Source organism: Periophthalmus magnuspinnatus, chromosome 13, assembly GCF_009829125.3.
Source record: "Periophthalmus magnuspinnatus isolate fPerMag1 chromosome 13, fPerMag1.2.pri, whole genome shotgun sequence".
NCBI lineage: Eukaryota > Metazoa > Chordata > Actinopteri > Gobiiformes > Gobiidae > Periophthalmus > Periophthalmus magnuspinnatus.
This window is the reverse complement of record NC_047138.1, coordinates 19,473,289-19,484,945: the sequence shown is the minus strand read 5'-3', so window position 1 is coordinate 19,484,945 and position 11,657 is coordinate 19,473,289.

Below are 11,657 nucleotides of genomic sequence, written 5' to 3'. Positions count from 1 at the left end.
AATTTTTAGCAAATTCCATGGACAAAGACTTAAGGTGGTTCAGATCCTTAGTAATACTCCCATCAGGAGAGGTATTATTTAGTATATAAGTACAGCATTCTGCTTCAAACTTGATACATATTTATTATTCTTTGGCAAGTAACATATCTAGGGCAATCCTTTGGGTTTGGGTTTAGATTGATAAGACAACAACCTCTTAAATGCATGATTATTGAGTTAACTCTGTATGACAATTTAATTTGTTTTAAATTTAGTCAATTTGCTACACCTTATAGTGAATAGAATAATTAACATAATTGATGCACAAACACCATGTTTTTGATAGAATGGCATACAAACGTAAATTTGCACATTGCAACCACCAAATATCTGCACAAGCAGTATTATGGCCGTTCAGAAAAGCAAATTCTCCATAATTATCAGAAGATAAAGTCTAATAACAGAAATCGTTAGTAAAACTTTCCATTTCATTTTTATCATTACTTCTTGTGTCTATATGTATAACTGCATCTTTAAGGAAACAAGTAGCCATTCCCATAGTCCAAGATGGTACATCTTTTAAAGCTACTACTAGTAATTTATTATGTAAGTGATAGCATCAGTTTTATCAAATGATTTTTAGTGAAGAGGTTAAGTATACAGGTCAGGTCTTTTTAATTAGAATATGGTATTGATGTAGTATTTGAGCAGTATACTGTACCCATTTTAGCCAAGTATTTTCATTCATTTCATGTTTCAGTTTTGTTTGTTTCAATTTGTTTCAATTTTTTATTTCTCTGGTTAAATCATTTTCTGGAGCAGGTTTATTAGGTTCAAAATTGTTGTTTAGATGTAGCCTTCAAAATTTAACTTTAGTTTTCTATTGCAGGGTACAGACACTATTTCTGAACACTGGAATCCTATGGAATATTCCCGAGTCATTAAATGTTGGATGTTTAATAGATAATATTAAAGGATTGCATCGTTGAGTAATTGATTTGCGCCCTCTACAATGTTTTAGGTTCGTTTCATAAGAAGCATAATTTATCCTATTTTTGTTAAAGTAATTCTCTGTTGTAAGTCAATTTCAAAATTATCTTTCTCTTTATTATATTGTCCACTGGTGCTGGTTATAACTCTGGCGATCTCAATAACCTTATCATCGTAAACATTATTTTGGTCAGACATGTGTCCTTACAGACAATTTGTACATTTATTGCATGATCTATAGCAAGTACATCTCACACACAGTCTAGCACTTCACATACTGTAGATTGAATAGTATGTTGCAAGTTTGTCCCTTATAACAATACTTTACAAGTTTTGGTGTCCCTCTCTTTACTCTTTTCAGTGCCCATTGTCTCTTACCTGTATTATTGGTTTGCCAACTTGGTTTAACCGAGGCTTGTCGTTTTGATTGTTGGCTGTCCGAAGCCATTCTCAACACTTCAATGAATAAGGGGAACGTACAACACACTAGAACAACAGAAATTAGCATAATTAGCATAATCAAGAATACACATGGAACATTTTCAAAACATTTTTCAAAAAATATGGCCTATACTCTCCTTTTCCTTCGTCTTCTTCTCTTTTCCTTCGTCTTCTTCTCCCCCTTTTCTCCTCCTTCTCTGGAGCCCCAGTGGTAGCAGGTGGTCGGGGTTGCTCCTCAGGGTCACCGTGTCCAGTGATGTCCGGATTTGGACGACTTTCTTCATCCTTCACAAGTTTCCTCTTGACAGTGGCATTTATTTGTTCACAACTCCTTGACTTATGCCTTGTGGAATCCCAAATTGTGGAAAAACATCAGCAGTTAGGTGTTTGACTGCTTTCTTCTTTAAGTTCAGTTTGGTATTTCTGCAATTGTAACTTCACAGTAGTTAGTCCCCACTTTTTCTGTTCTTCAGTCTCCTTCTTTGTGTGAGTTGGTGGTAATGTTTGTTTAGGCTCCTCACTGAAGCAAGGGAAGGGCAGCTCAATCTCCAGGCAGCCATTGCTGGCTTTCACATATCTCTGAGCCTCCTCGGACACTCAAAGACAGCTGTTCCATATCCAGGGTGGACACTGGTCTGCAATGTCCTTCACAGCGGTCACCACTCATCTGTATGCTGCGTTCACATTGGCCAAAAGACCATCCAGATAGTCAGACTTGATGGAATCGACAAACTCTTGAGTTTTGTGTACAACCGCTTTCAGGGTCTCGCTGATCTTGACCAGCATAGTATCCAGGCTCTCCATGTTGTTCACGAAGTCCACATTTGGTCAGAGATGCCTTTGCCAGTTATTTCGACATTGTCGATGATTTGACCAACGGTCATCACATGTCCGATTGGCATGCGCAGCTTCACAGTGTTAAAAGTGTCCACAAAAGCATTGTAGGAGTACTCCATGTTGTCATAGACAACTTGGATGGTGGTGCAAAGAACAGTAGCAATGCTGGTGGTCAGATCCTTCAGAACAACAGGCAGGGTGGTCATCTCCTCAGAGCCAGGAAGACGGAACTGGGTCTCCCTGAGCACCTTGATGGCAGCATCCAGAAAAGTTTGGACATTTTTCTGGAACTCAACAATGAAGTTGCGGAAAAAGATGAAGAGCTGGCTGAGCTGGACGTCATAGTTGATGTCAGTGTTGTAGGCCTCATTGATTCTGGCCACAATAGTGTCTCTCCACTCCAGCACATTGCTTATCAGTAGGTTGTTATCAGTGAAGCTTTACAGAGAGGACAGGACAGCGGGGGGCTTGAACTCAAACAGCATAGCTTTGGGGGCCTCCATGTTGTAGGCCACCTGAAGAGTCATCCTACCACTGTCTGAGAGTGGAACGCAGTACCAGGATGTCAACATCAGCATCTGTGTTGTCTTCATTCCAGCTTCGTGACCTTTGCTTTTCTTTGATGTTTTACTGCTAGTTATTTCTTCAAGAGTTGGATATATTCCCACAGCAGGTTCTCTCAGAAGTTCTTACTTTAAGATTACCCCCTCTCCTTGTAGTAGTAATCACTTCTTGATTATGCCTTGAATGATAGTCTGGTTTTCTCGAGCCTTCTTTGGAATCTGTTTCTTCGTGAAGTGCCTTATTTTTCCAGAACTCTATTAATTGGTTCAATGTGATTTAATTGGGACATTGTGATATTTTAGTATTTTGTTAAACTACCTTCTCAGCTGCTGTATAACAATTTGGATATTGCTTTGATTGTATTCAAGACGTAGAGTCTATGATTTTTATAGAATAAGTCACTATTTAATAAACAGTTTAATTTAGATAGCGTGCGAAATCTATCTAGGAGTCAGCATTGCCTTATTATAGTTCTTAATTGATATTATTTATTTTATTTGTTTAATTATTTTATTGACAATCCTAATATTTTCTTAATTTTATTTATGCATTATTATTTATTTTATAAATTTAACAAGCTTAGTATTTTCTTAATAACAGTTTTATTTCACATGTATTAAGCATTTATCTATATCTTCTAATAACATCTAATGATATCAACTGTTTTCTAAATTCTTATTTATTTAGTCAATTTATTTATATGAATAACACTTTATAAGAACTATACCCCATCTGGCCACAACAAGATACAGTCACTAATAAATGCCATCCAATTTTATGGTTTAGTTAAATCTGTTAAGCCAATTCCATCTATTAATGCTTCTGTGTTACAGGGCTTGTATATAATTCCAATCTGAATTATTGACCCTTGATCAATTTTACAATGGCAAGATAATTCATGTCCATTCTGGGTGTAATTCATTTGGACAGGTTCGTTTCCTTGAGATCTTATCATGTTGATAAAAATTGCTGCTAGCGTTACATATAGTTTTTTGGGTACCACATTTTTATGTAAACTTGATTAAAAGTTTTGTTTTCTTTTTAGTGTAAAGTTTAACCACTGAGTGTATTTTTTATAAAACTTGCTTTTTTTCTCTCTTCGTGCTAAGCCATAAACACGGAAATGATTAACTTTGTTTCTAATCACACTTTACCTGATCTTGGTCTAAACTTGCTACTTATTATTAATTCCAGTGCTTTTTTTCTCTCTTCGTGCTAAGCCATAAACACGGAAATGATTAACTTTGTTTCTAATTACACTTTACCTAATCTAAGTGTAAACTTGTTACTTATATTAATTCTAGTGCTTTTTTTCTCTCTTCGTGCTAAGCCATAAACACGGAAATAATTACTAATTTTATATAGTATAAAATTATAACAATTAATTGCACAGAATGTCCCAAGAGCACATCACATTAATTTAGCAATAAACCAATTGACAGAAATTCTAAGAAAAAGGCCTCTGTCGTACCATCCTTTTCTGGAACACGTGTTCCTTTTGCGATGTCTTTCTTCGGCATTCTGCGGAGGAGATGATTCGCCTGTGCCTCCAGGATATCATGTCGGGGTCACCAAACTGTCAGCTTTTCCCGGAGGCACACCGCAAACAAAAGTCCAGTAGGCTCAAGTAGATCCATAAACCAGGTTCTTTATTTCGGCAGAGGCATCATTCAAACTGATTCAACACCATGATCTCTCCCCTCTCCTCATTTTACATCTCCAGAGTGGGCTCTATATACTAGTAGTACACGTCACATTCTCTTAATGATTAGCTTGGAATATACAGACATGTACATGTTATCTGGGTTCAATGAAGACACAGTGCGCAAAACATATATTCTTATCTGATCTTTCTTGGGAAACCTGCATGTGTTAGTACAAAATGCATAGCATAGCACTTCCACGTCCATGTATGTATGAGTGCATCATGACATATCCCTGCCACACTGGCACCCACAAAAACATACAGGTCAAAGTATAATATATCATGTATAATAATATCATGTTACATGAAACATTAATCTCACAAATCCATCAGTCACACTGAACTAAAGCAATCAAATGTCGTTCTTAACTGAGTTGATCTTGATCTCGTCCCGGAATTTAAATAACTTGGAGTTATCCTAGATCCAACATTGTCCTTCAAAAGTCACGCAAAAAAAGTGTCCTAGGTAATTCAATTGAATAATCAGAATTTTTGTCACATCCAGAATAACTTAAACATGAGTGCAACTAAAACTTATTTCTACTGTATGATCATCTCCCACATAGACTACTGTTTAACTATTTGGTCTCTTGCCTGCCCCACAACACTTAAAACCATTGAAAACCTCTATAAAAGAGGCCTGAAAAATACTTGATAAAAAACCCATTTCTCAATAGCACTGTCACGTTCTGAAAAAGCATAGATTACTGTACTTTAACAATATGGTCAACCTTAAAAGAGCTTGCCTAATTTATAGGGTCCTGCACACCCTTGCACCACCACTGTTAAAGGAGTACATTAAATCTAAAGACAATTTAGCAAGGACCACACGAGCCACCATCAGAGGTAACCTGCTGATCCCCCATAGACAGACCACCTTTGCTCAGAATGTATTATCTGTCCAAGGTGGGAACCTGTGGAATAGTCTCCCGCTAACCCTGAGAGAATGTCCCACTTTCCTACAGTTCTTTTAAAGCTTTAATGAAAAACTGGTTATGGTTTGGTCAAACCAAACATGCACTCATCTATAGTGGCAATGTGATTTTAACTTTTCTATAGAGACATATTTGCTTTTCCACTGGTCCCTCTTTTACCGTGGGGGTTATGTTCTAAAAATAACCCACAATATGCGAAATCCACAAAGTAGAAAAGTTAATTTTTTACAATTATTCCATATGTTTTAAGGCTTTAAAACCCCTCCACACACTTCATACACTTTTATCAGACAGGCATTAACATTTTCTCACATTTCTCTCTTGTTTAAACACTCTCAAAGTTCAAACCTTTATAGATTTTATAAAAAATAAGCACAGTATAATAGAACAAAACTAAATACTATACTGTACTGTAAATAAAAATGACAGCTTTTAGAAATACTGTAACAAATTTAATTTTAATGATCGACCACTTCAACCACTCGTTCACTTTTCGCGGTCTAGCTGATTTTTTGTGTGTGTGTGTGTGTGTGCAATTTTGCATGCTTTTTTTTTTTTTTTTTTTTTTTACAGTGCATGAACGCATATTGTGTTCTGGTCCTGATTGTCTCAGGGACGTGCTTTGTCTCCTGTACAGTACAGAATGCGTTCAGCCAAATTTACATAAATGTTCGTGTCATACTAGCAGTGTGACACACCAGAGGTCAAGAACGCGTTGGACGCCTCTGATCTAAACGCCTTTGAATTTGTGTATCTAGCTGGGACTAGCCTTTATGCTAGCCAGTGCGCCCAAGATAATAATAATGCTGCTAGTTTGTGGTTGATGTCTTTCTACTTTTTCCAGATGTGGCTTTGTCACTGGAGCGTAGTCTCTGATTGGTTGAGGCTGCGCATCAAGCGCCAAAAAGTTCAGCTCTTTCAACTTCTGGCCGCGTGAACAGAGACGCCTGAACGCTCAAGACACGTCACGTCAATGACAGATTCATAATATAGCGACTAACCACTGTATGGGCAAAATATGAAGGGGGTGAGTATAAAATGTAATTGTCTTGAATGGGTGGGCAAACTGATTGAAATAGTGGGGACTGTATAATGAATGGAATGAGCAATATTTTGGATGGTGCAATAATGGGAACTGTGCAATGAGTGGAATGTGCAACTATGGGAACTCTGCAATGTGTGTAGTGTGCAGTTTTTATGTTGACATCTTCGTGACCCTAGCCCTTGGGACAGCAAATGGAAATTAGCCATTGGCTATAATCTGGCGTGTTTATGTTCATGTTTGAATCATGTTTCTTCATTAACACGCATTGTCCCAAATAAATAAATAATTAGACAATAAATTCCTTTCTAAATAGATGCAGACAGCACACAGCAGAATTATTTTGATCTCAAGAGCTGCTCATACACTATACCTGTACTGGGGCAAGACACATACAAAGGAAAAAGGTTGGGTAAAGGGCCATCACCACAACAAGGTCAAACCCAGAACCCACAGTTACTCACCTCTTACAACACTGTAGTTTCCCACACTGTTGGACCCACTGGTGGGCTGCTGTCTTTCTTACTTTAAAATAATCAGTCGGTAGAATCTTAGATGTGCAACAGAACTTCCTGTATTTATTTGTGCTGTGACATCATGACATGCATTCATCTAACAACATTTTGTGACACAGTGGCAGAGTGGCTAACACTTACCTTTCACAGCAAGGAGGCTCCAGGTTCGATACCTGGGTATCTGTGTGAAGCTTGCATGTTCTCCCTCTGTGTGTATGGAGTTCGCATGTTCTGTCTATGTGGAGTTTGCATGTTCTCCCTGTGTTTGTGTGGAGTTTACATGTTATCCCTGTGTCTGTGTGGACTTTGTTTGGTCTTACTGTGTTTGGGTGGTTCCCTGGCTCCTAACTAAGGATGCACCTTTATGATACTAGTATCGTCTATCACCGACAATAAGGTGTACACTCCCTCATCATGGTTTCAGCTCCTTGGACCTGTTCTTTGGCTTTTGGTGGCCTCTCTGATCCAGTGGTGGCATTTGTTTTTTGCCACCACTGGATCAGAGAGGCCACATCATGGACGATGATGTCGTTGCGTCTCTTGCAGTGATTGGATATGGCTGAAACATGTAAAACAAACTCTCCTGTCTAATAAAAAGAATCACTACATCTAATTCAATACAATGTATTTTGTACAACCCAAAATTACACCAGCAGTCGCCTCTTAGGGTTGAACAAGATCATGGATTTAACCAACAGAAAGTTAGAAACTCCAACAGACAACAGTGAAACAGACACTGGTCAATAACAAACAGATTCACCAACATTCATAGAAAACAAGCAAACAGAGAACTGTCTCAGAGCACCCCCTGTCTTTAGACCCCTCCTGCAGGAACAACTCACAAAAACCCAGTGGGATCAAGAAAAACATTGAGAAGAACCACATTGAAGGGGAAATCTACCCCCATGGACTAACCGAGGACTAAACCGGGACTAAACCAGGAGAGGCAGGCTGTAGATATGTCCAGGACTAATGTCCAGAATACAGTAGGGGTCATCCTAGCCAGGTATTGTGTTATCCAGCCAGGTGAGGGAAAGGAGGCATCTAGGATCTAGTTATCACCAGGAAGTCAGCGGGAGGGCATCTGAAACAGTTGCACTTCCTAGAGGAGAGTGGGACAGGGAACAGCTTGTGAATAGCAATAAACAGACACCAGGCAAACTAAATAGTGAATGTTGTGCCCGGGGAAAGTAGGAGGATACAGAGCATAGTTACTTCCCCCACCAGAGATGGTCCTAAAGCAGCTTAACTAAACTGTGAATTTTATTTTTGCTCCTAATTGGCCTATGATGGAAATGTATGTGTATTCATGTTCATTCCGTTGTGTAAATGCATTTGATCTTTGTCAGTCTGTCAGACCCAGACCAGACATTAACATGAAGGCCTTACCCTCATCCCCTGTCCCCATCCTCCAATAAAGCCTTTGTAGTCTTACCTGTCCTCAGGTGTAGAAGTTAATTCACATTTGACTGTGGACAGATGTGACCCTTCTTTTATAATGTATGTTTGTCATTCTGGTCTAAGTCCTGAGAGCAGAGCATCTGAGGGGGAGAAGTGCACAAAGACTAATGTACAGTGGCTTGAAAAAGTATTCATTCCCCTAGAACTTTTTCACATATTGTCACGTCACAACCACAAATTTAAATACATTTTCATAGCATTTTATATGAATGAGCAACACGAAATGGCACACAAGTGTGAAGTGCTTGGATCTAAAAAGATTCCCCAAGCACTGAACATCTCAAGGAGCACTGTTCAATCCATTATCCGGAAATTGAAAGAGTATGGCACAACTGCAAACCTACCCAGACATGGCCATCCACCAAAACTTAAAGAACAAACAAGAAGAGCACTCATCAGAGATGCAGCCAGGAGGCCCATGGTGACTCTGGAAGAGCTGCAGAGATCCACAGCTCAGGTGGGGGAATCTGTTCACAGGACTATTAGTCGTGCACTACACAAATCTGGTCTTTATGGAAGAGTGGCAAGAAGAAAGCCATTGTTGAAAACCATCCATAAGAAGTCTTGTTGACAGTTTGTTAGAGATCATCTGGAGGACACAGCAAACATGTGGCAGAAGATGCTCTGGTCCATCAAATCTGACAGAGCTTGAACTGTTTTACCAGGAAGAATGGACAAAAATTTCAGTCTGTAGGTGTGCAAAGCCTGTGGAGACATACCCCAAAAGACTTGCGACTGTAACTGCAGCAAAAGGCGGTTCTACAAATAATTGACTTAGAGGAGCTGAATACTTTTGCACGCTGCACTTTTCAGTTTTTTTTATTTTTTTTTATCTGGAAATGGTGTATAATTTTCTTTCGACTTCACATTTATGTGTGTGAAGTCAAAAGTGTGTTACTTATTCACATGAAATGCAAATTAAAAAATATTTAAATTTGTGGTTGTGACTTGACAAAATTTGAAAAAGTTCCAGGGAATACTTTTGCAAGCCACTGTAAACAGCAGTGACATATATCACTTTTCCAACATTGGACTGAATAATTTTACTTCAATTCACTCCCAAGGTTAGGCGTGAAGAACTGTGGCCACATGTAAAAATAAAACAAAAAAAGCAGAACTGAAAACTGATTGACGGCAGAAGAGTGTGAGGCAAGAAGAGAAGTGTACGTGTGTGTGTCCCAAGACCTGATCAACCTGTGTGGTGTAAACTGTGTGTTATCCGAAAACATTTGAAACGTTTGAAAACATTAACATTTGAGCCTTGTGTAAACAGTGTCAACAAGAAAACAAATTATTTATGTTTCTCTAGGTCTCTCTTATGTTTCTTTATATTTCTTTTTATTTGTATTTGTTTTGTGTTTTTGCATCATCACTGAGTGAGATTAATGTCATGCATGTCCTAAGAAAAGTCCCGGTGGTACCAAAAACCTTCATCAATTGCAACTGGAAGGAAAAAAAAGTCTTCCAAGAATTCCCAAACATTTTTAATGGGTTCTATTAAAAACAAAATGAAGGCCGTGTCAAAGCCATTAGTGATCACAGGACGTGTGGATGCTGGACAATTTCTCTTCTTTTTCTTTATATACTCCAGTGGTGGCTTACACTAAAAGTTATTTTGTATATATATATAGGTACAGAAAGTATTCAGACCCCCTACATTTTTCACTTTTTGTTATATTGTACCCATTTGCTAAAATCATTCAAGTTTTTTTTTTCCCTCATTAATGTACACACATCACCCCATATTGACAGAGAAATGGAATTGTTGACATTTCTGCTCATTTATTAAAGAACTGAAAACTGAAATATCACATGGCCATAAGCATTCAGACCCTTTGCTGTGACCCTCATATATTTAACATGTGTGCTGTCCATTTCTTCTGATCATCCTTGAGATGGTTCTACACCTTCATTGAAGTCCAGCTGTGTTTGATTATACTGATTGGACTTGGTTCGGAAAGCCACACACCTGTCTATATAAGACCTTACAGCTCACAGTGCATGTCAGAGGAAATGAGAATCATGAGGTCGAAGGAACTACCTGAGGAGCTCAGAGACAGAATTGTGGCAAGGCACAGATCTGGCCAAAGTTACAAAAAAGGTTCTGCTGTACTTAAGGTTCTTAAGAGCACAGTGGCCTTCATAATCATTAAATGGAAGATGTTTGGGATGACCAGAACCCTTCCTAGAGCTGGCCATCCAGCGAAACTGAGCAATCAGGGGAGAAGGGCCTTGGTGAGAGAGGTAAAGAAGAACCCAAAGGTCACTGTGGCTGAGCTCCAGAGATGCAGTTGGGAGATGGGAGAAAGTTCTAGAAAGTCAACCATCACTGCAGCCCTCCACCAGTTGGGGCTTTATGGCAGAGTGGCCTAACGGAAGCCTCTCCTCAGTGCGGAGCGGCAGGAGCAAGGGTGGAAGGGGCATGAGCGAGAATAGGAGAGGCAGTACTGAAGAAGGCAGGATCCACTCTGGGGGAAGCAGGAGAAAAAGTGGGGGAGGCACAAGCGATTATGTCATAATGTACTTGGAACATACATGGACATGGAAGTGCAAGACGTGTGTTTCTTAAGAAAGACCAGATCAGCATGCTGACTTTGTCTTCAGTGAACCCAGATAACATGTACATGTCTGCATATTCTAAGCTAATCATTAAGAGAATGTGATGTGTGCTACTAGTATATAGAGCCCACTGTGGAGATGTAAAATCAGGAGATTGTGTCGAATCAGTTTGAATGATGCCTGTGCCGAAATAAAGAGCCTGGTTTAAGGATCTACTTGAGCCTACTGGATTTTTATTTGCGGTGTGCCTCCGGGAAAAGCTGACAGTTTGGTGACCCCGACGTGATACTGTGAATCCTGGAGGCACAGGCGAATCATCTCCTCCGCAGAGCGCCGAAGAAAGACATCGCAAAACGAACACATGTTCCAGAAAAAGTCGGTATGACAGAATTTCTATTTCTTAGAATTTCTGTCAATTGGTTTAATGCTAAATTAATGTGATGTGTTCTTGGGACGTTGTGTGAAATTAATTACGTTATAATTTTATACTATATAAAATTTGTAATTATTTCCGTGTTTATGGCTTAGCACGAAGAGAGAAAAAAAGCACTGGAATTAATAATAAGTAGCAAGTTTAGACTTTGATCAGGTAAAGTGTGATTAGAAACAAAGTTAATCATTTCCGTGTT